The sequence below is a fragment of the Phyllostomus discolor genome, chromosome 3, assembly GCF_004126475.2.
Source record: "Phyllostomus discolor isolate MPI-MPIP mPhyDis1 chromosome 3, mPhyDis1.pri.v3, whole genome shotgun sequence".
Classification (NCBI taxonomy): Eukaryota; Metazoa; Chordata; class Mammalia; order Chiroptera; family Phyllostomidae; genus Phyllostomus; species Phyllostomus discolor.
Genome location: NC_040905.2, coordinates 115,254,605 through 115,282,063, shown reverse-complemented (window position 1 = coordinate 115,282,063; position 27,459 = coordinate 115,254,605). Strand labels below are relative to the sequence as shown.

At 43.6% G+C, this 27,459-nt stretch overlaps 1 pseudogene; it reads right to left on the bottom strand.

Moving 5' to 3' along the window:
* Positions 1-521: 521 nt before the first annotated feature.
* Positions 522-26,831, bottom strand: LOC114508359 (annotated as a pseudogene).
* Between the last annotated feature and the right edge of the window lie 628 nt (positions 26,832-27,459).

The following is a 27,459-nucleotide window of genomic DNA, read 5'->3' as shown; positions in this document are numbered from 1 at the left end:
AGGGAAAGAAAATAGAAAGGAGGAGGATGGAGGGAGGGGGGAGGAACGGAAAAGGAAGATGAAAGTGGAAGGAGGGAGCATGGGACTGGGGCAAGGACAACCCACCTGAGCTTCCAGAAATGCCGTCACATGGAGCAGTACCCCGAAAACCTCCCCACGCCCAAACATGGAGACCTGGAGCCCCGGGACCTCTCAGGGAGGCCCCCACTGCTCCCTCAGTCAATGCCATAATGAGTCCACACCACCATCCCAAGCCACAGTCTGGAGCTGTCTTTTCCAAATTCAATGAGAAACAGAAGGTGAGCAGGAGGCCATGGGTCAAGCCCCTAACCCTTGGCCCAACCCACCATGAGAGACACCAGCCTTCAGAGCATCTTCCTGTCTCTGCTACACTAAAGGCAAGGAAACTGGGGGACCAGGAGGGCAGGAGAGTCTGAGCACTGTGAGGGGGTGAAGGGTGAAGAGGTTTGGGAGGATGAGGCTGGAATTGGAAAGGAAGCAGGGGTAACCCCTGGCCTCATCTAGGGTCCAGGGGACAGAGGGACATATTGCCAAATCCAGGAAATGTAGCTCATCACTCGGGCATACACCCCAGGAAGTTGTGATGACCACAGACATGTCCCCAGCTCACAATCCCTACCTGGATCCAGGTGCATTTCCAGCTGCACATCTGGGATCCCCCCCAGAGAAACCCTGTGGGGAGAGTCAGGACTCAGAGAACACTTCCACTTGTGCAATGGAGCTTCTGAGTCCTGACTGCACAGGCTAGGAGAGGACAGAGGACAGAGGATGAAGGCAGCCGGGGGTCTCACCTGGTAGGAGTCCTGGCCCTCACTCCCAGCACACAGCATGATGTCCTTCATAATCTGGCCAATGTTGTTTGATGAGTTCTGGTAGCACTGGTCACAGACCTTGTTCCCCACAATGGGGACCACCACCTCCTGAAGCTGGTAGGGTGGGGGCAGCAGTGCTGTGGGGAGGGGTGGCTGAGAACCAGGGCTGGTCCAGGCTCCTGCTTTCTCCCAGCAACTCAAGTACTCCTTCCACTGCTGCTGGGCCACCCCTAGCTATCAGTGGAAGGCATGGGGAGCTGCTCTGTGGGCCCCGACCCTTGGGTCTAGAATCAGCTACACCTGACCCTGAGACTCAGCTTCCCTGCATCCTCTAAGCCCATTCAGTTCCAGGATGCCCAACTTCATCAGCCAGAGGCTGGTCTCCACATGCCCGAGGACAGGCTCCAAGGAGAGTTATCCAGGATGTTTTTCCTCGAAAAGGAATAGCTCAAGGGCTCATGACAAAGAAATAGATTACAACAGGAAGGAAACACTTCTGAGCTGATGAGTTCAGGTTTTCATTCTGATTTAGGCTCCTGTGCACTGTGAGATCATAGCAGGCCCCTGACTCTCGCTCCCAGGTTTCTCATCTTCAGGAGACAATCAAGGTGCAAACACCCCCATGTTGGCATGGGGAGGACCCAGGGAGAGAGAGGCATGGCAGGGCCTGTTATCCTGGCTGAGAATAAACACCTGCATCCCCAGTGTTAATGAGTCTGTCCATGAAACCCCAGCCCTGTACACATTCAGGCTCAACAGGGAACCCCACCTCTAAAACTCAAATGTAGAATTAGCATATGACCCAGGCATTTTACTCCTATCAGAGGAGTCCAACCTTTTGGCATCTTTGGGCCACACTGGAAGAAGAGGAGTTGTCTTGGGCCACATGTTAAATACATTGTGAAACGTAATCAGAAAAAAAAAACTCATAATGTTTTAAGTAAATTTATGATTTTGTGTTGGGCTGCATTCATAGCCATCCTGGGATGCATGTGCCCCTCGGGCCACAGGTCAGACACCCCTGTGTATATCCCGAAGAACCGAAAGCAGGGATCCAAGATAGCAGCAGAGTAGGAGGAAGTTACACTCACGTCCTCCCAGGACCAAATCAGAATTACAACCAAACTATGGAACAATCAGCCTGAATAACCAACTGAACACTAGCTGAACAGAAGTCTTACAATTAGGGACATAGAGAAGAAGCCACATGGGGACGGGTAGGTAGGGCAGAGATGCAAAAAGGGCTGGCCCTTTTCTGTGTGCTGGTAGAGATTTTGGAGGGATATCTCAGCTGCAGAGCTCACCAATGAAAAGCAAGGGGTCTCTACCCCATGCTGAGCTTCCCAGCCCAGAACACCAGTGCCTGAAAGAGGAGCTCACATAACAACAGGCTGTGAAAGTCAGTGGGGATTTCACCTGCCAGGGTGAGATGGGAGACTGCTAGAAACTCAGAAGCCCTTTTAAAGGGCCAGTGCACAAAATCTCATTTGCGGGCACTCAACCTGGTCTCCAGCAGAGGTACAGCAGCTCAGAGTGCACTGGAGTCACACAGGGAGACATTGGTTTTGGGGAGAGGGCTGGAGGGACAGCTTCCATTATCCCTGTGCTGAGTCTCTCCCTCACACCTCCCACAGGTGCCACCTTTCCTGGTTTGAGCACCCCCCTCCATAGAGCATCATCCTGAGGGAATGCACTTGCCCCACCCCCCCAACTCCCAAGCTCACGCCCTGCTGAAGATTCAGCTAGCTGCCGCCATCCAAGGCACACTGAAGTCTTTCTTAGAAGGCTCTCAAGATGGTCAGGGCAGACTTAGGGTCTGTCAGAGATGTACAGGGAGAGACTGAGTGGAGTGCTTTTAGGTGAAGGGCTGTTTTCCCCCCCGAGTGCCCAACTAGTACTTCCCCCAAGGCATCGGCATGGGGATATGCATTGGCCCCACGCTCTTGATTCCCTGTGGTCTTGCCCTGCCAAGCTCATGCCATTCAGAGGAGTCTACTGGCTACAAGCAGCCTGGGCCCCCTACAGCCTTTCTTGGAAGGCTCTTGAGGAAGTCTGAGCAGACTTGAGGGCTGTTGGAGACACACAGGGAGAGATTGAGTTGTGAGTCTTCTGGGTGACAGCCATTTTTCCCCGTGTGCCCTGACAAGCTATCCCTCTAAATGGCCAAACTGTCATCTGTTTTAGCCTGATGAACTCTACTCGCCTCACCCTGATCACCCCTTGAGTCCCTGCCCCACTGCAAAGTTTCTCAGGCCTCAGGCGAGAGGGGCTGGCCTTGGCGTACCTTGAGAACTTCATCGAGTGGCGTCAGATCCAGCACTGGTGCCAAGTTTGAATCTGTATCAACCTGATGGTATCAGCACCACTCAACCAAACCTGTAGACTCACTGAGAAACCACCTCATGCAACTTGCATACTGCCAGGGGCTCTTTCAGGGGCAAAGCCTAAAAGGCAGCTGACAGGAGGAGGCAGATTTTGGGGTGCCTTGGACCTTCTGTGTCCTGACCCAGGCTCAGTACTGGTGGAAACCAGCCTTGGTAGGTAGCCCGACCCCTCTCACATGTACCCAGGTCCAGTACAGAGGAAGCCACTTACTGTAGATCACTTTGTAGCATCTCACCAGCAGCCCAGGGCTGGTCACAGGTGGTGTCTCATATTTGCCTGCACCAGAGATCCTCTCTAGAGGTCCCAGAATGAACACATCCAGTGGCTGGCTACAGACCATACCAGAGTACAACCTGATTAGCACCACAAGCAGCACACCCAGAGGTAGATCTCAATAGGCTCCAGACCCTGCTGGGGCAAATTCTTCTTTGTGGGGTCAGCCTACACACAGCAGCTCATATACTGTGGTTGGGGTCAGTCCTCATAGTCAGTCAGCCGGAGGATCAACCCGACCTACAGACAGGTCAATAGCAATCAAGATTCAATTACAAAAGTAGTGCTCACATAAGGAACATTCCTGGAGCTCCTAGCTTAGGTGACCAGGGAGACGGCACCACTGAGCCCCATGGGACAGGTACTAAACAAAGCCACCATACAGAGACTGGAAGACATAGCAGATCCACCTAACACACAGAAACAAATGCAAAGAGGCAGCAAAAATGAAGAGACAAGGGAACATTCCACAAATGAAAGAAAAGGAGAAGTCCCCAGAAAAATAACTACATAATGGAGGCAAACAATCTACCAGATACAGAGTTCAAAACAATGGTTATTAAGATATTAAGGGAACTAGAGGAAGAGCAGGTGAACTCAGTGAGAACTTCAATGAAGAGATAATAAGCAGGAGAAGAAAAAACACAAAAACCACACACACAAAAATGAAAATGTCTGAAATGAATAGACCAGAAGGAATTAACAGCAGATCAGATGAAGCACGTAATAGAATCTGCAATATGGAAGACAAGGTAGCAGAAAACACCTAATCAGAGCATCAAAAAGAAAAAAGAATTTTAAAAGTTAGGATAGTTTAAGGGACTTGTGGAATGACATCGAGCATAACACTATCTGCATCATAAGGGTAAGAGAAGGAGAAGACAGAGAGCAAGGGGTCAAGAACCTATCTGAAGAAATAATGATCAATAACTTCTCTAACTTGGTAAAGTAAAAAGACACACAAGTCCAGGAAGCACAGAGAGCCCCAGCCAAGATGAACCCAAAGAGGCCCACACCAACACACATCATAATTAAAATGACAAAGACTAAAGACAAAGAGAGACTCTTACAAGCTGCAAGAGGAAGACAGTTGCCCACAAGGGAGCTCCCAGAAGACTGATTTCTCAACAGAAGCATTTCAGCCAGAAGGGATTAGCATGAAATATTTGAAGTGATGAAAATCAAGAATTTACAACCAAGGCTACTGTACCCAGCAAGGCTGTCATTTAAAATTAATGGAGAAATAAAGAGCTTCCCAGAAAAGAAAAAGTTAAGAGGAGTTCATCACCACCAAATCAGTATTACAAAAAAAAATGTTAAAGGGACTTGTTTAAGAAAAACTTAGGAACATAAAATTGTTTAATACAAAGGCAATAAATATGTACCTATTAATAATCATTTTAAATATGAATGTATTAAACCCTCCAATAAAATAGATATAGGGTAGTTGAATGGAAAAGAAAGCAACACCCATAATTATGCTGTTTACAAGAGACTCACTGCAGATCTGAAGACACACAGAGACTGAAAGTAAAGATATTGAAAAAGATAATGCATGCACATTGAAACCCCTCCACCAAAAAAAAAAAAAAAAACCAAAAAAAAACAAAAAACGGCTGAGGTGACCATACTTATATCAGACAAAACAGGCTTTGAAACAAATAGAAAAAGAAAAACATTGCAGACTTTGGGCCAAGATGCAGATGTGGGTAGGTACACTGTATCTCCACTCACAAACAAAAGGATAACAACAAATTTAAAAGCCAAAAACAACCAGAACTGCCAAAAAGTTGAACTGTATGGAAGTCCAAGAACCAAGAAGTTAAAGAATAAACATGCATCCAGACTGGTAGGTGTTGGAAACCACCCTGCCTGGTTTCAGAAGCTGTAACCCCCCATGGCTAAGACTGGATGGAGAAACCTTGGGACCCTAAGCCACTAAGGAGACAAAGCCTATCTCCCTGTCAGGGGCACTGCGTCTGCCCCCTTTACTTCACCCTGCTTAGCCCTGAGCCTCACCGGTTAGCCAATTACGGGGAAGATTCCTCAAAGGATGGATGACCTAAGACAGGCACAGTCACAAAGGGGTCCTCAGGGAAGGACTTGGGGGGCTATAGAAAAAGGGGTGATGAACCTTCACCCCTTAGCTTTGGCAGCCTGAGTCCTCATTCTGTCTGCAAGAAGTCTCCTAATCTCTTGGCTGCCTTATTTCCCCTGCCTGACTTAAGCCTGAAACAATGACAGCGGGTGGTGCCACCCTGTGCTGGCAAGGATGGGTTCCCCACGGCAATCAGGCCTAAGAAAGAATACATAAAATCCTGTGAAACCTGCTTTGCTAAGAATGCCCTCAATCTTCTGAAAAGGGTCCGAGCAGGAAATGAGTTTGTTTCCCAAAGTTTTATAGCCCTTTAGCTATCTCACCCTGACTCAGAATAAGCCCTCATAGTTCTTTGTATGTTACCTATTATTTGATCCTTACTGCCTGACAATGATTGATGAGCTTTACCTATATTCCTATGCAAATTAATCCCAGTAAAAGCCCATTGAGGAAAAGACTCCTGGCTTGTATCCTTTGAGAGATTGGCCACCTTGTCTCCCCAAGCAGATCATGTCTTGGTAGACCTATTCTCATCCATGGCAGAAGGAGGGGCTCTGCAGACAGAACCCCCCCACCAAGGTACAGGGAATAAGTAGCAAAGCTGCCTGCAGAGTCTCCCTCTCCCACAGTTAGGCGGGGCAGAGATGGGCAGACAGGAGATGAGGACTCCAGGCAAGGTGGCTGCAGGCGAACTGAGTGAGGCAGTACCTAGTGGAGTGAGTGGTCCCACATTTGCATGAGGATAAACAGGGAGGAACAACCAGGGAGCAAGACAGACCACGCAACCCAGGGTTCCAGTGCAGGGAAATAAAGCCTCAAAACCTCTGGTTGAAAAATCCTGTGGGGGTTGCAGCAGCAGGAGAAACTGCCAGCCTCACAGAAGAGTCCATAGACCCAGAGGGTCCAAGATTGCACAGAAACCAACAGGAATAAGCACCAGAAGAGCCCAGTTTGATTGTGGGTAGCAGAGGAACTCACTGAAATCTGGCCAAGAGCTGAGAAAGCTGCACTGTTCCCTCTTGGGCCCCTCCCCCACAGACAGCACCACAAAGCAGCAATGTGGGTTACCCCACCCTCACCAATACCTAAGGCTCCACCCCTTACTACATAACAGGTTCACTGAGACAAAACAAATTGAGCCAAATGAAAGAACAGATCAAAGCTCCAGAAAAAATACAACTAAGCAATGGGGAGATAGCCAGCCTATCAGATGCACAGTTCAAAACACTGATAAGCAGGATGCTCAGAGAAATGATTGAGTATGACTGCAAAACAGAGGACAAAAGTGAAGACTATGAAACAGGAAATGAAGGAAAGTGTACTGGAACCAACAATGACAGGAAGAAAACCGGGACTCAAATCAATGGTTTGGAGCAGAAGGAAGAAATAAACATTGAACCAGAACACAATGAAGAAACAAGAATTCAAAATAATGAGAAGAGGCTTAGGAACATCCAGGACAACTTTAAACATCCCTACATCGAAGTCATAGGGGTGCCAGAAGGAGAAGAGGAACAGCAAGAAATGGAAAACTTATTTAAAAAAATAATGAAGGAGAACTTTCCCAATCTGGCAAAGGAAATAGACTTCTAGGAAGTTCAGGAAGTTCAAGAAGTTGGACCCAAGAAAGCACACACCAAGTCACACCATAATTACATTAGCCAAGATTAAAGATAAGGAGAGAATATTAACAGCAGCAAGAGAAAAGGATAGAGTTACCTACAAAGGAGTGGGAACTCCTTCAATAAGGCTATCAGCTGATTTCTCAAAAGAAAACTTGCAAGCTAGAAGGGGCTGGAGAGAAGTATTCAAAGTCCTGAAATGCAAGGACCTACATCCAAGATTCCTCTATTTAGAAAAGTTATCATTTAGAATGGAATGGCAGGTATAGTGTGTCCCAGATAAGATCAAGTTAAAGGAATTCATCATCACCAGGACTTTATTACAGGAAATGGTCAAGAGACTTATCTAAGAAGAAGAAGATCAAAACTACGAACAGTAAAATGACAACAAACTCACAACTATCAGCAACCAAACCTAAAAAAAACAACGAAGCAAACAACTAGAACAGGGACAGAATCACAGAAATGAAATCACATGGAGGTTATCAGTGGGGGTGGGGGAATGGGGGAAAAGGTACAGGGAATAAGTAGCATAAATTGTAGGTACAAAATAGACAGGAGGAGGTTAAGAATAGTATAGGAAATGTAGAAGCCAAAGACCTTATATGTCCAACCTATGGACATGAACTAAAGGGGAGGAGGAGTGTGGGTGGGAATGGGGTGCAGGATGGAGGGGAATAAAGCAGGGAAAGTGGGACAACTGTAATAGCATAATCAATAAAATACATTTTTAAAAAGAAAAACACTGCATAATTATAAAGGGACCAATCCAACAAAAGGATATAGCCTTTGTAAATCTTTAGGCATCCAACATAGGAGCATCTAAATATATAAACCAAATATGATGGACATAAAAGGACAGAGCAACAGTAATACACAGTAAAGTAGAGGACTTTAACACCCCATTTACATTAATGGATAGATTTTTGAGCTATAAAGTAACAACAGAGGCTTTAAATGAAACCCTAGACAAGATCGTTCTGATATTTCCAGAGTGTTTCACCCAAAAGCAGCAGAATATACATTGTTTTCAAGTACACATGAGACATTTTCCAGGGCAAACACATTAGACCACAAAAAAAGTCTCAATAAATTTAAGAAGATTGCTATAATATCAAGCATTTTCTCTGACCATAATGGCACAAAACTAGAAATTAATCACAAGAAAAAACCCTGAAAAACACAAGAACATGGAGCCTAACTAACATGATACTAAACAATGAATGGACGAACAAGGAGAGCAAGGGAAAAAATTGGCTCTGACTGGTGTGGCTCAGTGGATTGAGTGCTGGCCTGCTATCAAAGAGCCAGTTCGATTCCCAGTCAGGCCACATGCCTGAGTTACAGGCCAGGTCCTCAGTGTGGGCAGTGTGAGAGGTAACCACAATGATGTTTGTTTCTCTCTATTTCTCCCTCCCTCCCCTTCTCTAAGAATAAATGAATAAAATCTTAAAGAATAAAATAAATATTTTAAAAAAGGAAAAACCAAAAGATACCTTGAAACAAATGAAAATGAAAACACAGCAACTCAAAATCTATGGGACACAGTAATAGCAGTCCTAAGAGGGAAATTCATAGCTTACCAGAAGAAAAAAGAAAAATCTCAAATAAACAATGTAAATTTACATTTTAAAAATTTTTAAAAAGAACAACAAAGTCCAAAGTGAGTAGAAGAAAGGAAATGATAAAGATCAGAGTAGAAATAAACAAAATAGACTCTAAAAAATAATTAGAAAAGATCAATAAAACCACCCTGACTGGTGTGGCTCAGTTGGTTGGGCATCTTCCTGCAAAATGAAAGGTCACTGGTTCAATTCCCATCCAGGGTGCATGCCTGGGTTGTAGGCAGATTTCTGGCTGGGTTGCATGTGAGAGGCAACAGATCAGTGTCTCCCATCCTTTCTCCCTCCCTTCCCCTCTCTCTAAAATAAATAAATCAATAAATAAATTCTTCAAAGATTGATAAAACCAAGGATTGGTTCTTTGAAAAGATTAATAAGATTGATAAACCTTTAACAAGAATTGAGAGAGAGAGAGAGACCAAATAAATAAAACCAGAAATGATAGAGGAGAAGTAACAACTGACAGCACAGAAATACACAGGATATAAGCAAATATTATGAACAATTATATGCCAAAAAATTAGACAATATGGAAGAAATGGAAAAATTCTGAGAAACAGTCTTCCAAAACTAAGTCAAGAAGAAGCAGAAAATCTGAACAGACCAATTATAACCAACAAAATCAAAGCAGTAATCAAAACCCTCCCAACAAAATCCGAGATCATGTGACTGGTTTCACAGGTGAATTTTAACCAAACATTCAAAGAACTAATACCTATCCTCAAGTTATTCCAAAAAATTCAAGGAAGGGAACATTACCAAGTTCACTTTAATGGGCCAGCATGATCCCGATTCCAAAATCAGATAAAGACACAATAAGAAAGAAAATTATAAGCCAATATCCCTGATGAACACAGATGCTAAAATCCTCAACAAATATAACCAAACCAAATTCAGCAATACATTTAAAATGCGTTCGTTTATGTATTCAGCAATACACAATCAAGTGAGATTTATTCCTGGGATGCCAGGATGGCATAAATATCCTCAAATCACTTAATTTCATACACCACACAAACAAAATAAAAGGTAAGGATTATTTGATCATATCAATAGATGCAGGAAAAGCATTTGACACAATCTAGCACCCATTTATGATAAAATCTCTTAGCAAAGTGGAAATAGAGGCAATATACATCAACACAATTAAGGCCATATATGACAAACCCACAGCCAACATCATATTCAGTGGGCAAAAACTACAAGTGTAGTAAACTTTAAGTAAAACTACTTAAGGTCGGAACCAAGACAGGGATGTCCCTTTCACCGGTTTTATTCAACACAACACTGGAAGTCCTAGCCACAGCAATCAGCATGAAGAAATAAAAATGATCCAAACTGGAAAGGAAGAAGTGAAACTGTCATATTTGCAGGTGACATGATATTGCATATAGAGAACTCTAAATATTCCACACACACACAAAAACTAGAAACGATAAATAAATTTAGTAAAATAGCAAACTACAAAAAAAATTCAGAAATCAGTTGCATTTTATACACCAGGAATGAACTCTCAGATAGAGAAATTAAGAAAATATTCCCATTGACAATTGCATCAAAAAATTAAATGCCTAGACATAACACTAACTAAGGAGCTAAATGACTACCTGATATCAAACTATATTATAAGGCTATAGAAATCAAAGCAGCATGGTACTGGCGCAAAAACAGACACATACATCCAAGGACCGGAAATAAATCCACACTTATATGGACAATTAATATATGACAAAGGAGACAAGAACATACAATGGGGTAAACACAGTCTGTTCAATAAATGGCTTTGGGAAAATTGGACAGATACATGCAAAATATAAACCTAGACCATCTTCTTACACCATATCTGAGAATAAACTCAAACTGAATTAAAGAATTAAATGTAAGACTTGAAACCATAAAACTCCTAGAAGAAAACATAGGCAGTAAAATTTCTGACATTTCTCTTAGCAGTATTTCTTCTCATATCTCCTAGGGCAAGGGAAACAGAAGAAAAATAAATAAATTGGACTATATCAGACTAAAAAGTTTTTGCACAGCAAAGGAAACCATCAACAAAAAGAAAAAGACAACCCACTGAATGGAAAAAAATATTTGCCAGTGATACATACAGTAAGGGGTTGATATGCAAAACTTACAAAGGACACATACAACTCAACACCAAGTAAAACAATCCAATTAAAAAGTGAGCAGAGGACCTGAATAGACAATTCTCCAGAGGACATACAGGGTGACGTCAGAGGAATGACAGTGTGAGAAGTCCCCTTGGTCTCTCCCTTTCAGGTTTCAACAGTTTGAATAGCTATAATTCAACAAAAGATTCCCTGATCAATACACAAACATGTCTATGAGAGCCACATATTGATCTCCATGTGGGCAAGTGGGAGCAACCCAGGGAGGTGGAAAGGGAGAAGAGTTGAGATGATGCCAGCGAAACACTCACTGCAGGCTCACTGCAGCCAAAGCCCACTGCAGGCTCAGCCCAGAGAGGGGAAATTGGAGTTGTGACTGGCACTCCCTTTGCCAGGAGGAGCAGGGAGATGCAGTAAGCTTTCCTGCAGGAGTGGGTCAGTATGTGCTGGGGCTGAGCCCAGTGACCTGGGCAGGGATGAAGCATAGAGTTGCAGCTATGGTTGTCTGGCAATCGGCCTTCCAGACAGAGAAACAAAGCCAGGGAGCCTGGCTGCTTCCCTTCACTCCCGCCAGAGCTCACCATCCCTCATTCTCCCAGACCTACAGCAGGAGCTATAGCAGTGTCAGGTTGCAGAGCACATTACCTGCAAATCTAAAACTGATTCTGCAGAAACATTTTTTTTCCTGAGTGACAGGTGCACTCTTCAACTACTCCCAAGGTTGGGTGAGATGCAGAAGGGAAGCCACTGAAATCTGCCAGTCACTCTTAATGGAAGAGAAAAGCAACAAAGGCAGCAGCCAGCTTCCCCTACCTCACCCCACCCCCACCCATTGCAGAGGCACTGCCAGCAGCATAGGGCTGCAAGGGACAGCACTGGGATTTCATGGATGTGGAACCCCATCACCCACCACATTCCCCCAGAGGGTTAGTCCCCAGAGATCAAGGTGACCTTAATGCAGAGGAGATGCCCCCCCTCCCAGGGAACACAGGACATTTTCCACCACCCTGCAGAGATCTGAGAAGTCAGAGTGGTGCAAGTGAACCAAAAAACTTGTGCTTCAGTGTCACCTACTAGAAAACAATAGAAAGCCTTCTTCTTATCAACCTGACAGAGATGTGTCACTCACATATAGATGCCCAGGCAGAGAAGGAATCCCTCAAATGCCATGAATAACCAAGGTTTTGAGGCAGCTCAGAAAGGGAATGAAAAATTTCCAGAGAATAAACTTAGACATGGAAATATATGATTTAAATGATTAAAAAAATCAATATTGCAGTACTAAAAAAAACCCTCAAGTTATAAGAAAACACAGGTAGGCAGTTTAATGAATTCAGAAATAAAATCAATGAACAAAAGGAGTATTTTACTGAAGGGACTGAAACACTAAAAAAGAAGCAAATAGAAATTCTGGAGATGGAGAACACAATAAAAAAGATGAAGAATGAACTAGAAAGCTCAGAATATAGAGCTGATAATATGGAGGAAAGATTTAGTGATATCAAAAATAGAAATCTAGAAGCTATGCAGAGAGAAGAAAAAAGGACCTTGAGGTGAAAAACCAAAAACTCAAGATTTGAAGAAAATCCCAGGTGGTGACAGAGTGGGTGGAAGCTACACTCACCACCTCCCAGGACCAAACTGGAATTACAACTAAAGTACAGAAGGTCAACTGAATAACCAACTGAAGACTAGCTGAAGAGACTGGTAGAAAGGGCAGAGATGTGAAAAGGGCTGGTCCCACGCCCGTGGGAGGCAACTGAGGTTCCACAGGAATATCTCAGCTGCAGAGGTCTCTTTTGAGAAGAGTGGGGCCTAAATGCCAAGCCACGCTCCCCAGCCTAGAGCACCAGAGCCAGAAAGTGGCACCCACAGAGCATCTGACTGAAAGCAGCAGGGTTTCTGTCCATCAGGGGGAGACACGAGTCCACTAGAGACATAGGCACCTTCTTAAGGGGCCAACCCACCTAATTTCATTTGCAGCCCCTCGCCTAGGCTTTCTGTGGACAGAAGGTGGGGAGGACTAGAGCTGAAGGGACAACTGCGGGGATCCCTGTGCAGTCATTCTCCTGTACTGCTGACACCATCTCTCTTGGGAGGAGCACTCCCCTTCATGTGGCACCAGCCTCGGAGAAAGCAACATCCCACTCTCTGGACTCCCTCACACCCTACCCTGTGGAGCTTACACTCTGCTGAGGAGTCAGCTGCCTTGGAAGGGGTACAGGTCTGAGCAGGGGGTGTCAGTGACTGAGCTGAGTGACTTCAGGGTGGGGCCATTCCCTCCACTTTCCTGTGAACCTGAAGGGCACCTTCCCCTCACCAGAGATCTGCTAGAACCTCCAGGCCTCTGGCAGACCCACTCTCTGGGCTCTGGAGTCCCAGCTGCCCAGTTCCTAGTGGCTCTATCCTGCTGAGGTTGAGGCAAAATCTGGGGCAGATTGAGTAATGTGGCTCTGGGGTGGGGGCCACCCCCCACCTTCCCCAAAGCTGGCCAGCATCTTCCCTTCACAAGGCAACCACTCATCTCTACCTAATAACTCATGTGAACCTACCTCATGCAATTCGGGTACAACTATAGGCTCTTTCAGTGACTTACCCTAACAGGCAGACAGCTGGTGGAGGCAGGCAGAGGCAAATTGCAGGGTATTGGGATTTTTCCTATCTACTCCCAGGCTTGGTGTTGGTGAAAGCTGGTCTTGGTGTGCAGCTTGGTCTCCCCTGTGCAAACCCAGGCCCAGCAAAGGCAGCCACAAACTGTGGATCACTGGTAGTTCCAAACAGGTAACAGAGGACCAGTCCCAGACTGTCTGACATTGATCTGAAACAGAGTCCCTCCCAAGAACCCAAGGACCACCCACACCCAGTAGCAAGCATCAGACAACATCTGAGCAGGATCCAATAAGCTTCACAAGCAGCATATGAAAAGGGAGATCTCAGCAGGCACCAAACCCTGCTGAGGTGAATTCTGCATTTATGTGGTCAGCACCTGTATGGCAGCTTGCACACCATGGTCAAGGTTGAGCCTCATGGTCAGCCAGCCTGAGGGTTGATCCCAGGCACAAATGGGCCAATAGAATCAAGACTCAACTACAATAGGAGGACCCACAGAACACACCCAATGGACATTTCTGGAGCACCCAGCTCAGGGGATTAAGGAGACAGCACCATTGGACTCCACAGGACATGCACAACAGAAGGCCCAACCACAAAGACTGGGACTCATAGAGGATCTATCTAATATATGGGGGCAAATACAAAGAGGCAGTCAAAATGGAAAGAAGCATGCCCAAATGAAATAACAGGAGAAATCTCCAGAAAGAGCTAGATAAATTGGAGACAAACAATTTATCAGATTCACAGTAATGATTATAAGGATGCTCAACCATGTGAAAAACGACATAGATATCATTGAAAAGGACCAGGCAGAAATGAAGTATACAATATCTGAAATGAAGAATGAACTGGAAGGAACAAACAATAGGCTGGATATAACAAAGGACAGAAGCAGAAATTCAAAAGACAAGTTAAGGAAACACCAATCACAGAGGCAAGAAGAAAATAAGAATAAAAAAAGTGAGGATAGTTTAAGGAGCCCTTGTGACAATATGAAGTGTAACAATTTCTGCATCATAGGGGTAACAGAAGGAGAGGAAGGGTCAAGGATCTATTTTTAAAATAATGACTCAGAACTTCCCTAACCTGGTGAAGGGAAAGAAACACAAGTCCAGGAAGCTCAGAGCATCCTAAACAAGATGAGCCCAAAGAGGCCCACACCCAGACACATCAGGATTAAAATGACAAAGGTTAAAAAACAAAGAGAGAATCTTAAAAGTTGCACAAGAAAGACAGTTAGCTGCCTACAAGGGAGCTCCCATAGGACTGTCAGATGATTTCTCAATGGAAACATTTCAGGCCAGAAGGGACTGCAATGGTATATTCAAAGTGATGAAAAGCAAGGACCTATAACAAAGAGTACTTTACCCATAAAAGCTTTCCTTTAAAACCGAAGGAAAGTACAGAGCTTCCCAGACCAGAAATAGCTAAAGGAGTTTGTTACCACCAAACCAGCATTATAGAAATGTTAAAGGACCTGTTTGAATAAGAGAAAGAGGAAGAAGAAGGAAGAGGAAGAGGGGGAGTGGAAGGAGAGAAGAAGAAAAACAGAGGAACATAGTTAAAAGAATAAAATGGGAATAAATATATACCTATCAATAGTTATAAATGAAAAAGGTTTTCCCTTCCCTGTGTGGTCCAGTTGAATGGAGTATCATGCTGTACACCAAAAGGTTGGGGGTTTGATTCCTGGTCACAGCACACACCTAGGTTGTAGGTTCATCACTGGTAGGGCCATATATGGAAGGCAACCAATCAATGTTCCTCTCTCACATCAATGTCTCTCTCTCTCTCCTCTCTCAATCTTTGTCCATAAAATCAATAAAAATATATATCTAAAAAATTTAAGAGTTCTTGCTGATATGGTTCAGTTCGTTGGAGCATCGTTCCATACATCAAAATGTTGGAGGTTCAATTCCCAGTCATGGCACATAACTAGGCTGCAAATTCAGTCCCCAGTTGGGGCATGTATGGGAAGCAACCAATCAATGTTTCTCTCTCACATTGATGGTTCTTACTCTCTTCCTCTTCTCTCTCTAAAATCAATAAACATACTGCAAAACATGTTTTAAAAAATAAGAATAAATTGCTTAGGAGCTCCAGTCAAAAGACATAGGGCAGCTGAATGAATAAGAAAACAGGACCCATGTATATGCTGTCTAGAAGACACCCATCCAAGAACAAAAGATACATACAGACTAAAAGTAAATGGATAGAGGGAGGTATCTCATGCAAGTGGAAAGGAAAGACAATGCCAGGATAGCAACATCCTATATCTGACAAAATAGACTTTAAAACAAAGGTTATAGTAAGAAAAAAAGAACACTCATAATGGTAAAAGAAGCAATCTAACAAAAGGATATAACCCTTGAAAACCTTTAGGCACCCAAAATAGGAGCACCTATAGACTTAAAGCAAATGTTGATGGGCAGGAGGAGAGAGATTAGCAGTAATACAGTAATAGCAGGGGATTTTAATGCCTCATTGACATCAATGGATAAATCTCTCAGAGAGAAAATCAACAAGAATGGTGGACTTAAACTTCACACTAGATGAATTTTTAAAAATATATTTATTGATTATGCTATTACAGTTGTCCCAGTTTCCCCCCTTTGACCTACTCTACCCTGACTTACTCAGGGTACCCCTGTTCCCTCCAGCAATCCCCGCTCTTAGTTCATGTCCATGGGTCATTTATATAAGTCCTTTGGCTTCTCCATTTCCTATACTATTCTTGACATCCCTTTGTCTATTTTATACCTAGCAATTATGTTTCTTATTCCCTGTACCCTTTCCCCCATTCTCCACCCTCCTCCCATCTGATAACCCTCCAAATGAGCTCCCTATCAATGATTCTATTCCTATTCTGGTTGTTTGCCTAGTTTGTTATTTTTAGATTCACTTGTGGATAGTTGTGAATTTGTTGCCCTTTTAATGTTCATAGTTTTGATCTTCTTTTTCTTAAATAAGTCCCTTTAACATTTCATGTAGTAAGGGCTTCGGATGGTGAACTCCTTTAACTTAACTCTGGGAAGCACTCTATCTGCCCTTTAATCCTAAATTATAGTTTTGTTGGATACAGTAATCTAAGCTGTAGGTCCTTACTTTTCATCCCTGGAATACTTGCCAATCCCTTCTAGCCTGCAAAGTTTCTTTTGAGAAATCAACTGATAGTCTTATGAGAACTCCTTTCTAGGTAACTCTCTGCTTTTCTCTTTCTGCTTTTAAATTTCTCCCTTATTTTTAAACTTGGGCATTCTAATTATAATGTGTCTTGGTGTGCTCCTGTTTGTGTCCATCTTGTTTGGGACTCTCTGTGCTTCCTGAACTTGTATGTCTATTTCCCTCACCAAATTAGAGAAGTTTTCTTCCATTCTTTTTTTAACTTTCTTTTTTTTAAGACTTTATTTATTTATTTTTAGAGATGGGGAAGTGAAGGAGAAACAGAGGGAGAGCAATGTCAATGTGTGGTTGCCTCTCATGCACCACCCCATGGGGGACCTGGACCACAACTCAGGCATGTCCCCTGACTGGGAACTGAACTGGAGACCCTTTGATTCACAGGCCCATGCTCAATCCACTGAACTACACTAGCCAAGGCCTTTCATTATTTTTTCAAATAAGTTTTCACTTTCTTGCTCTTTTTCTTCTCCTTCTGGCATCCCTATGATTAGAATGTTGGTACATTTGAAGTTGTCCCAGAGGCTCCTTATCCTGTCCTCATTTACTTGGATTCTTTTTCTTTTTGCTGCTCTGATTGAACTTTTTTTCTTCCTTATGTTTCAAATCATTGATTTGATTCTTGGCTTCATCCACTCCACTGTTGATTCCCTGTAAATTTTTATTTATTTCATTTAGTGTGAACTTTATTTCTGCCCCCGTCTTTTTCATATTGTTGAAATGCCCAGTGAGTTCCTTGAACACCCTAATAACCAATGTTTCAAACTCTGATATCTGATAGATTGTTTATCTCCATTACATTTAGCTCTTTTTCTGGGATTCTGTCCTGTTCTTTCATTTGGGCCATATTTCTGCATCTCCTCATTTGGGCAGCCTCCCTATGTTTGTTTCTGGTACTACGTAGGTGGAACCTTGGGTAATCAGCAGGGCGGGGCAACCAGCTTCACCACTTTGTGGCTCTGTGTCAGGGAAGGGCTTGGGGAGGGAAAATGCCACTCTCTGATTTCTGTAGGTTTGCTAGGCATGCGCCCTATTTCCAGTCACTTCACTCACTTTCCACATGCAACTGGTGCAATTCCAGCTGTTGCCCTGGTGGTGAACACCAGAGTGGGTGGGTTTGCCTATGTTCTAAGTCCATGCAGGCCATTTAAACAAATTATCCTGAAAATCTGGCAGTTTCTATCACCAACCCCCTCTGCTTTTTACAGCCAGAAGTTATGGGGATTTATCTTCCTGTCACTGGAACCCTGGGCCATGTGGTCTGACCTGTGGCCAGGATCACTTGCTCCCAAGGTATCTCTCTGATTTTTATCCACCACAAATGATAAAGTGAGTGTGGGACCACCCAGTATGCTGTCACTGCTGCCTCCACCTCTCCACGCCACACCATGTCTCCTTGCCTCTCTGCCCATCTCCACAACTCTGCCCCTCCTACCAATCTGGATAAATGTGGCTTCTTTAAATTCTTGATTGTTGGACTTCCATACAGTTTGATTTTCTGACAGTTCAGGCTATTGATTGTTTTGAGATATAGCTGTAAATCTCTCTGTGGTTGCATAAGGAGGCAAAGCGTGTCTACCTATGCCTCAATCTTGACCAGAAGTCCTAGATTAGATGAATTTTAAGAATAGTTTCAGAGCATTTCACCCCAAAGCAGAAGAATATACATTGTTTTCAAGTGCATATGCACATTTCCTAGGATAGGAATGCAAATGGTAGGATACAAAACAAGTCTCAACAAATTTAAGAAGAGTGAAATCATATCAAGCTTCTTCTCTGACCATTATGGTATGAAACTACAAATCAATCACAAGAGAAAAATTGAAAAACACACAAAGACATGGAGGCTAAATAACATGTTACTGAACAACAAATGAGTTACAATGAGATCGAGAGAGAAAAATAAAAGATACCTTGAAAAACTGAAAATGAAAACATAACAACCCCAAATCTGTGAGACACAGTGAGAGCAGTCCTAAAAGGGAAGCTCATAGTATTACAGGCCTATCTCAAGAAACAAGAAAAGTCTCAAGGGAATAACCTAACTTTACACTTAAAGGAATTTGAAAAGGAACAACAAATGAAGCCCAAAGCCAGTAGCAGAAAGGAAATAATACACATTAGGACAGAAATAAGTGAAATAGAGTCTTTAAAAAATACAAAAGACCAATGAAGCCAACAGGCAGTTCTTTGAAAAGATAAACAAGATTAACAAACCTTTAACCTGACTCATCAAAAAAACAAGAGAGAGGACTCAAATAAATAAAACCAGAAATGAAAGAGGGGAAGTAACAACTGACACCAAACAAGCACAAAAGATTGTAAGAAATATAACAAAAGGGACAATCTGGGAGTGGATCAATTCCTAGAAACATACCATCTATCCAAAATGGAATAGAGAAGAATCAGACAGTTCGAATAGGCAGATCACAACCAATGAAATTGAGGAAGTAATCAGAAAACTCCCACCAAACAGAAGTCCAGGAAAGGATGTCTTCACAGGTGAATTTTACAAAACATTCAAAAAAGAACTAACATCTATCTTTCTCAAACTATTTCAAAAATTCAAAGGAGGAAAGACTTACTCATTTTATGAGGCCAGCATTATCCTAATGCCAAAACCAGATAAAAACATTACAAAGTAAGGAAAGTATAAGCCAATATCCCTGATGAACATAGATTCTAAAGTCCTCAACAAAATATTAGCAAATCAGATCCAGCAATACATTAAAAAGATCATACACAGTGGGATTTATTCTAGGGTGCGACATTGCTGCAATATCTGCAAATCAATAAATGTGACAGACCACAGAAACAGAATGAAGGATAAAAATCATATGATCATATCAATAGATACAAAAAAGCACTTGATAAAATCCAATACCAATTTATAATTAAAAAAAAAACCCTCTCACTAAAGTGGTAAGAGAGGGAACATACCTCAGCATAATAAAGGCCATATATGACAAACCCACAACCAACGTCATATTCAATGGGCCAAATATACAAGCTTTTCCCTCAAGATCGGGACCGAGACAGGAATATCCCTTTCACCAGTGTTTGTTTTTTTAATTCTATTGCTTCCCTGAACCTTCCACCAGTCTTATTCAATATAGTACTAGAAATTCTAGCCACAGCAATCAGACAAGGAGAAAGAAAAAGGCATCCAGATTAGAATGGAAGAAGTAAAACTGTCATTATTTGCAGATGACATAACATTGTATGTACAGAACTCCAAAGGTTTCACAAAAAAACTACTAGAAATGATAAATAAATTCAGTAAAAGAGCCAGATACAAAGTAAATATCCAGACACCAGTGGCATTTAATACAGTAATAATGAACTATCAGAAAGGGAGACTAAAAACCAATTCCATTCACAATCACTTTAAAAAATAAAATACAAAGGAGTAAATTTGACCAAGAATTTAAAAGACTTGCCCTGGCTGATGTGGCTCAGTGGTTGAGAGCTGGCCTGAAAACCAAAGGGCACAGGTTCAATTCCCAGTCAGGACACATGTCTGAGTTGCAGGCCAATTCCCCAGTTGGGGGCGCACAAGAGGCAACCACCCATTGTGCTTCTCTCCCTCTCTGTCTCCTTTCCTTCCCCAGTCTCAATAAATAAATAAATAAATAAATAAATAAATAAAGTATTTTTAGAAAAGATCTATACTCGGAAAATTTAGCACACTGAAGAATATACAGATAAGAGGAAGCATATATGTGTTCATGGGTAGGAAGAATTAACATCATTAAAATGCCCATACTACCCACAGCTATCTATAGGTTGGTTCAACACAATTCCTATCAAGATGCCAACAGCATATTTCATGAACTAGAACAAATATTCCAAACATTTATTTATTTTGGAATAAATAAATAGCCTGTTGGAACCACAATAGGCTTTGAATAGCCACAGCAATCTTGAGAAAGAAGAACAAAGTTGGAAGACTCACATCTCTGATATCAAACTATCCTACCAGGTCATAGTAATCAAAACAGCATGGTGCTGGCATAAAAACAGATGCATAGATCAATGGACACAATAGAGAACCCAGAAATAAATTTATGCCTTTATAGTCAATTAATATTAGACAAAAGAGGCAAAAACATACAATAAGGCAAAATCGAACAGATTAGAGCAAAAAAAAAAATGAAACTAGGCAACCTTCTTATCTGTACACAAGAGTAAACTCAAAATGGATTAAAGACTTAAATGTTAGACTCAAAACCATAAATATCCTAGAAGGGAGCATGGGCAGTAAGATCTTGGACATTTCTCATCAATATTTTTTCTGATACATCATCTCAGGTAAGGGAAACAAAAGAAAAATAAACAAAGAGGGGACATAAAACTAAGAAAGTTTTGCACAGCAAAGGAAACCATTAACAAAATGAAGAGACAACCCAGTGAATGGAAGAACATATTCACCAGTGATGCATCTGATAAGAGGGTAATATCCAACATTTATAAAGAACTTATATGACCAAAAAACAAATCCAATTTAAAAACTGAGCAAAGGATCTAAATAGGCACTTCTCTGAAGAGGACATATAGATGGCCAATAAACATGCAAAGATGTTCAATGTCAGTAATTGTCAGAGAGCTACAAGTTAAAACTATGATGAGATATCACTTCATACCTGTCAGAACGCCTATCATGAATAAATTAACCAAGATGTGGAGAAAAGGGAATCCTCGTGCACTGTTGGTGAGAATGCAGATTAGTGCAACCACTGTGGAAAGCAATTTGGAGTTACCTCAGAAAATTAGAAATGCAACTGCCTTATAACCCAGTGATTCCACTTCTGGGAATATATCCAAACAAACCTGAAATACTAATTCAAAACAATATATGCACCCCTAAGTTCCTTGCAGCATTATTTACAATAGATAATATTTGGAAGCAGCCCAAGTGTCCATCAAGTGAATGAGTAGATTAAAAAAAGCTGTAGTACATTTACACGATGGAATATTGCTCAGCCATAAAAAGAAGGAAATTTTACCCTTTGCAATGCCATGGATAGACATGGAGAGCATTATGCTAAGTGAAATAAGCCAGCCAGAGAAAGACAAGCACCATATAATTTCAATCATATGTAGAATCTACTGAGCAAAATAAACAGACAAAACAGAAACAGACTCATAGTTATAAACAGACTGAAAGCTATCAGAGGGGAGGGAGGTTGTGGGGATGGATAAAAAAGGTGAAGTGATTAAGCAAAAACAAACAAACAAAACTCATAGACACAGACACCAGTATGGTGATCACCAGAGGGAAAGGTGGGTGGGGGGAGGTAGAAGAGGGTAAACTGGGGACAAATGGTGATGAACAGAGACTTGATTGGGTGGTGAACACACAATGCAATATACAGATGATGCATTATAAAATTGTACATGTGAAACCTATATAATTTTACTATGTCACCCCAATAAATTCAATAAAAAAGAAAAAATACTGAGACTTCCAGCCAAGATGAAGGCATAGGTACATACACTTTGCCTCCTCACACAACCAAAAGAAGGACAACAACAAATTTAAAAACAAAAAATCACCAGAACTGCCAGAAAATCAAACTGCGAAGAACTCTGACAACCAAGGGGTTAAAGAAGAAACATTCATCTAGACTGGTAGGAGGGGCAGAGAGGGGCAGCCAGGGGGAAGAGAATGCTCACAGAAAGGTGGCAGGTGGAGGACAAGGCGGGAGAGGCAGTGGCTGGCAGACCAGGTAGCCCTGTTGCGGAAGATCACTCACTCGCGGAGAGATGACAAAGCACAGACTTTATTACCCAGGGGGCTCAGAGGGGAATCCCAAATTCTGAGCCCCAAAAGGCTGGGCTGGAGCCTGCTTTAAATACTTGTTACAAGGCAGAAAGGAGGAGGGGATGAGTCATTTGCTAAAGCAAGCATACAGAAGCAGAACCAAAGGTCAGTATTTTGGCCTTGAGATAACTGTTACCTTGGTGACGGCTCCTAGTCAGCTCCCCGTCATACAAAAACAAAGGCATTGTGACATTTGCAAGTGTTACAGAGAGCACTGCTCATCTACAGAGCATAGAAACTTTTGTTCATGGGGTTTTCTTTTCCTGCCACAGCCCCACATTCGCATACAGATAAACCAGAAGGAATAATGGAGGAGAGAGACAGACCTCACATCCCCAGCTTCCAGCGCTGGTAAATAAAGCCTCAAAACTTCTGACTGTAAAAATCTGTGGAGGTTGCAGCACTGAGAGAAACTCCCAGCCTCACAGGACAGTTCGTTGGACAGGTCCACAGGGTCCTAGAATGTACACAAACCCACTCACCCTGGAATCAGCACCAGAAGGGCCCAATTTGCTTGTGGGTAACACAGGAACTGACTGAAAGTGGGTGGAAAGCCGAGAAAGCAGCATTGTTCCCTCTCAGACCCCTCCCCACATATAGCACCACAACACAGCAACACACTTTGCTCTCCCTGGTGAATACCTAACACTCCACCCCTTACAATGTAACAGGTGCGCTGAGACAAAGAAATATGGCCCAAAGTAAAGGACAGATCAAAACTCCAGAAAAGAAACTAAGCAATGAGGAGATGGCCAACGTATCAGATGCGCAGTTCAAAACACTGATTATCAGGATACTGACAGAAATACTTGAGGATGGTCAAAAAATAGAGGAAGATGTGAAGGCTATGCAAAGTGAAATAAAGAAAAATATGCAGGGAACCAATAACAAAGGGAAGGAAATCAGGATTCAAATCAATAATTTGGAGCAGACGAAAGAAAGAAATATTCAGCCAGAACAGAATAAAGAAACAAGAATTCAACACAATGAAGAGAGGCTTAGGAACCTCAGGGACATCTTTAAATGTTCCAACATTTGAATCACTGGGGTGCCAGAAGGAGAAGAGAAAGAGCAAGAAACTGAAAACTTATTTGAAAAAAAAATTAAGAACTTCCCCAAACTGGCAAAGGAAATAGATTTCCAGGAAGCTCAGAGAGTCCCAAAGAAGTTGGACCCAAGGAAGCACACATCAACGCACATCATAATTACATTACCCAAGATTAAAGATAAGGAGAGAATCTTAAAAGCAGCAAGACAAAAGGAGACAGTTACCTACAAAGGAGTTCCCATAAGACTATAAGGTGATTTTCCAAAAGGAACCTTGCAGGCAACAAAGGTCTGGAAAAAAGTATTCAAAGTGATGAAAGGCAAGGACCCATATTCAAGATTACTCTATCCAGCAAAGCTTTCATTTAGAACGCAAGGGTAGATAAAGTGGTTCTCAGATAAGGTCAATTAAAGGAATTCATCTATACCAAGCCCTTATTATATGAAATGTTAAAGGGACTTATCTAAAAAAAGCAGCTCAAAACAATGAACAGTAAAATGCCAACAAACTCACGACTACCAACAACTGAACCTAAAACACAACCTAAACAAAAACAAACTAAGTAAACAAACAGAACAGGAACAGAATCACAGAAATGGAGATCACATGGAGGGTTTTCGGTGGGGAGGGGGTGGAGGGAGAGGGGAAAAATGTACAGGGAATAAGAAGCATAAATGGTAGGTAGAAAATAGACAGGGGACGGTTAGGAATAGTACAGGAAATGGAGAAGCCAAAGACCTTACGTGTACGACCCAGGGACATGAGATACGGGGGTGGGAATGCTAGTAGGGGGTACAGGGTGAAGGGCAATAAAGGGGAGAAGAAAATGGGACAACTGTAATGGTATAATCACACACACACACACACACACACACACACACACACACACACGAGATATATCAGCCTTAAATAGCACATTAGACCTAATGGACATAACTGACATCTACAGGGCCTTTCACCCCAGAACAGCAGATTATACATCCTTCTGCAGTGCACATGGAACATTCTCAAGGTAAGACCACATGTTGGAACACAAAAATAGCCCCCACGAATTTAAGGAAGTGAACATCATAGCAGCATGTACTCCAACCATGATGCTCTGAAAAGTCAAACCAACAGGGGAATGATAGGGGAACTCAGGTGTTAACGAGTTTAGTCTTAATTGACAGGCTCAGGTGAATAGTACTCATGGAAAGCTCCTATTCGAAAACTGTGAAGCTTTGGAATAAAGACTCCTTCCCTTCATCACTGAAGCTTTGCCTCTGGGATTGTGCCTGGAGGGAGGCAGTGGGCAGTGGGACCCCACTTGCTGTTCAGTAGCACATGCATGTGATGTATCATAGAATTCTACACTTCAAACCCCTACAGTCTCACTAACCAATGCCACCCCAATAAATTTAATTTTTTTAAGAAGGGGAAAGACAGATGGCCAACAGACGTATAAAATGATGTGCAACATCACTAATCATCAGAGAAACTCAAATTAAAACCACAATGAGGTACCACCTCACACCAGTCAGAATGGCCATCATCAATAAATCAACAAACAAGGGCTGGTGAGACTGTGGAGAAAAGGGAACCCTGGTGCACTGTTGGTGGGAGTGCAGACTGGTGCAGCCACTGTGGGAAACAGCATGGAATTTCCTCCAAAACTCAGAATGGATCTTCCCTATGACCCAGTGACCCCACTTCTGGGTACATATGGGAAGAAACCCCAACACTAACTGGAAAGAACGTGCACACCCCCAAGTTCTTTGCAGCGTTACTTACAATCGCCAAGATTGGAAGCAACTGAAGCACCCAGTACACTCGGTACTCTGCAGACGAGCACAGACAAGGGGGGACACATACACACAGTGGAACACTCCACATGGCCATGAAAAGGATGAAATCTTACCGTTATGCTCAGTGAAATAAGTCAGTCAGAGAAAGACAGATACCACATGATCTCACCCATATGCAGAATCCAAAGAACAAAATAAACAAATAAAACAGAAACAGGCCATAGACACAGAAAACAGACAGGATGGCCAGAGTGGGATGGGCGGCTGCGTGAAAAGGGGGAGTGATGCAGAAGGACAGATCGGCCGTTACAGACAGTCAAGGGGACGCAGCCCAGCACAGGGGGCACAGCCCGTGGTGCTGTGGACACTGTGTGCGGTGCCTGGGGGGCACTGCAGATATCAGGGTGGGGGGGAGAACAGTTTATAAAGTCTTAATATATGATTATCTAATCATTGTCCTGTACATCTGTACATCTGTACAACAAGCACGATTCACAACATCCAAAGGTGGAAAGAGTCTGTCAGCTCAGGATTCAACAAGAAAATTATCCATCCACACAATGGGATATTATTTGGCCGTAAAAAGGAATGCAGTCCTGACATGTGCTTAAGGCAGCCCAATCTTGGAAAAAACCTCCTGCTAAGTGAAAGAAGCCAGACACACACATGCACACACACACACACGTTGTGTGATTCCCATTTACATGAAATGTGCAGAGCAGGTGAGTCCACAGAAGCAGAGAGCAGGGTCGTGGTTACCGGGGCCCAGGGGGCGGGAGGCATCACTGCAGGGGGACAAAGCTTCTGTCTGGGGGCGAGGACGTCCTGGAGGAGGCGGTGGTGATGGCTGCCCAGCAGTGGGAGTGTGCTCACCTCACTGAGCTGTGCGCCTAACAGTGCTTAACATGGTCAGTTTTCGTTCTGTGTACTCTGCCACAACCAAAAGGTGGAGGATTCCCCAAAACCGCAGGCAATAAAGCGTTTTCAGCAAAGCCGCTCCCACACGTCCAGCAGACCACCCTGCATCTGCACACACCCCACCAGGCCTCCCTGAGCCTTACCTCCGAGGCTGGTGGAACCCCAGCCGGTCACCCAGCACATCTCCTTCTCAGGGACTTTTAGGGAGGCAGGTGGGAGGGTGACCTGGCTGATGTGCTTGGAGAGTGTCACCGGGGCCCCCAGTTTCAGGAGGGCAATGTCTGTGCCCACCTCCTCAGACGGGCTGCGTGCAGTTGAACTTGGGGTGGCAGATGATCTGAGTCACATTTGTCAGTTTGTTTTGGTCACTGAATCTCAGCTGCCCAACTCAGACCCTGACTGCATAAGCCTCGAAGACCTCCCTGAGGGAGAGGGTCCAGGAGCTTCTCAGAGGAGGGGAGGGGACAGCCTAGTCTGGGCACAGCAGCAACAACTGGGCCATCCACTAACAGTGGCTTTCCCTGACACCCAGGGGCCTGCCCAAACCCCTCTCCAATCACCGCTTTGCATGCTCCCCACGCCCACCGCTGTCCCAGGGGGCATCAGCCTGTGTGACTCACCACTGGGCACAATGGGCGGTGGTCAGCACCCACTGCTGCTGGGTGAGGGAGCCCCCTCATGTGTGCAGCCACAGCTCAAGCTCCTTGAACTGTCGGAGGCTGAACTGCCAAGACCACAGTCCAGCAGAGGCACTGTGTGCCCTCACATTCCACCCTGCTCCCTCCTAGAGTTGGGGTCTGGGAAGCAAAAAGGGGCACCATCATAAACCACAGCAGGGACTCTCACACTCAGTCCCTCCCAGGAGTGGGCCACCAGTCCCAGCCTGAGCACCTTGTGCTGAGGGTTCTGGGCAGCCTGAGGCAGAAAATGGGGGTCGAGAGTCAGGACTCACCAGGGAACAGATGCACAGAGCCCCCCCAGGCCTGGGAGGGTCAGGAATAGCAGCCACAGCATCTGTGGGGGTGGGCAGGGGCCTGGGTGGGACCCCTTGGGGCCAGGACCCCCGTGTGAGATGGAGAAGCCCTGGTCTGAGCAGGGGCACCCGCACCCTGATGGGACCCTCCTCTCAT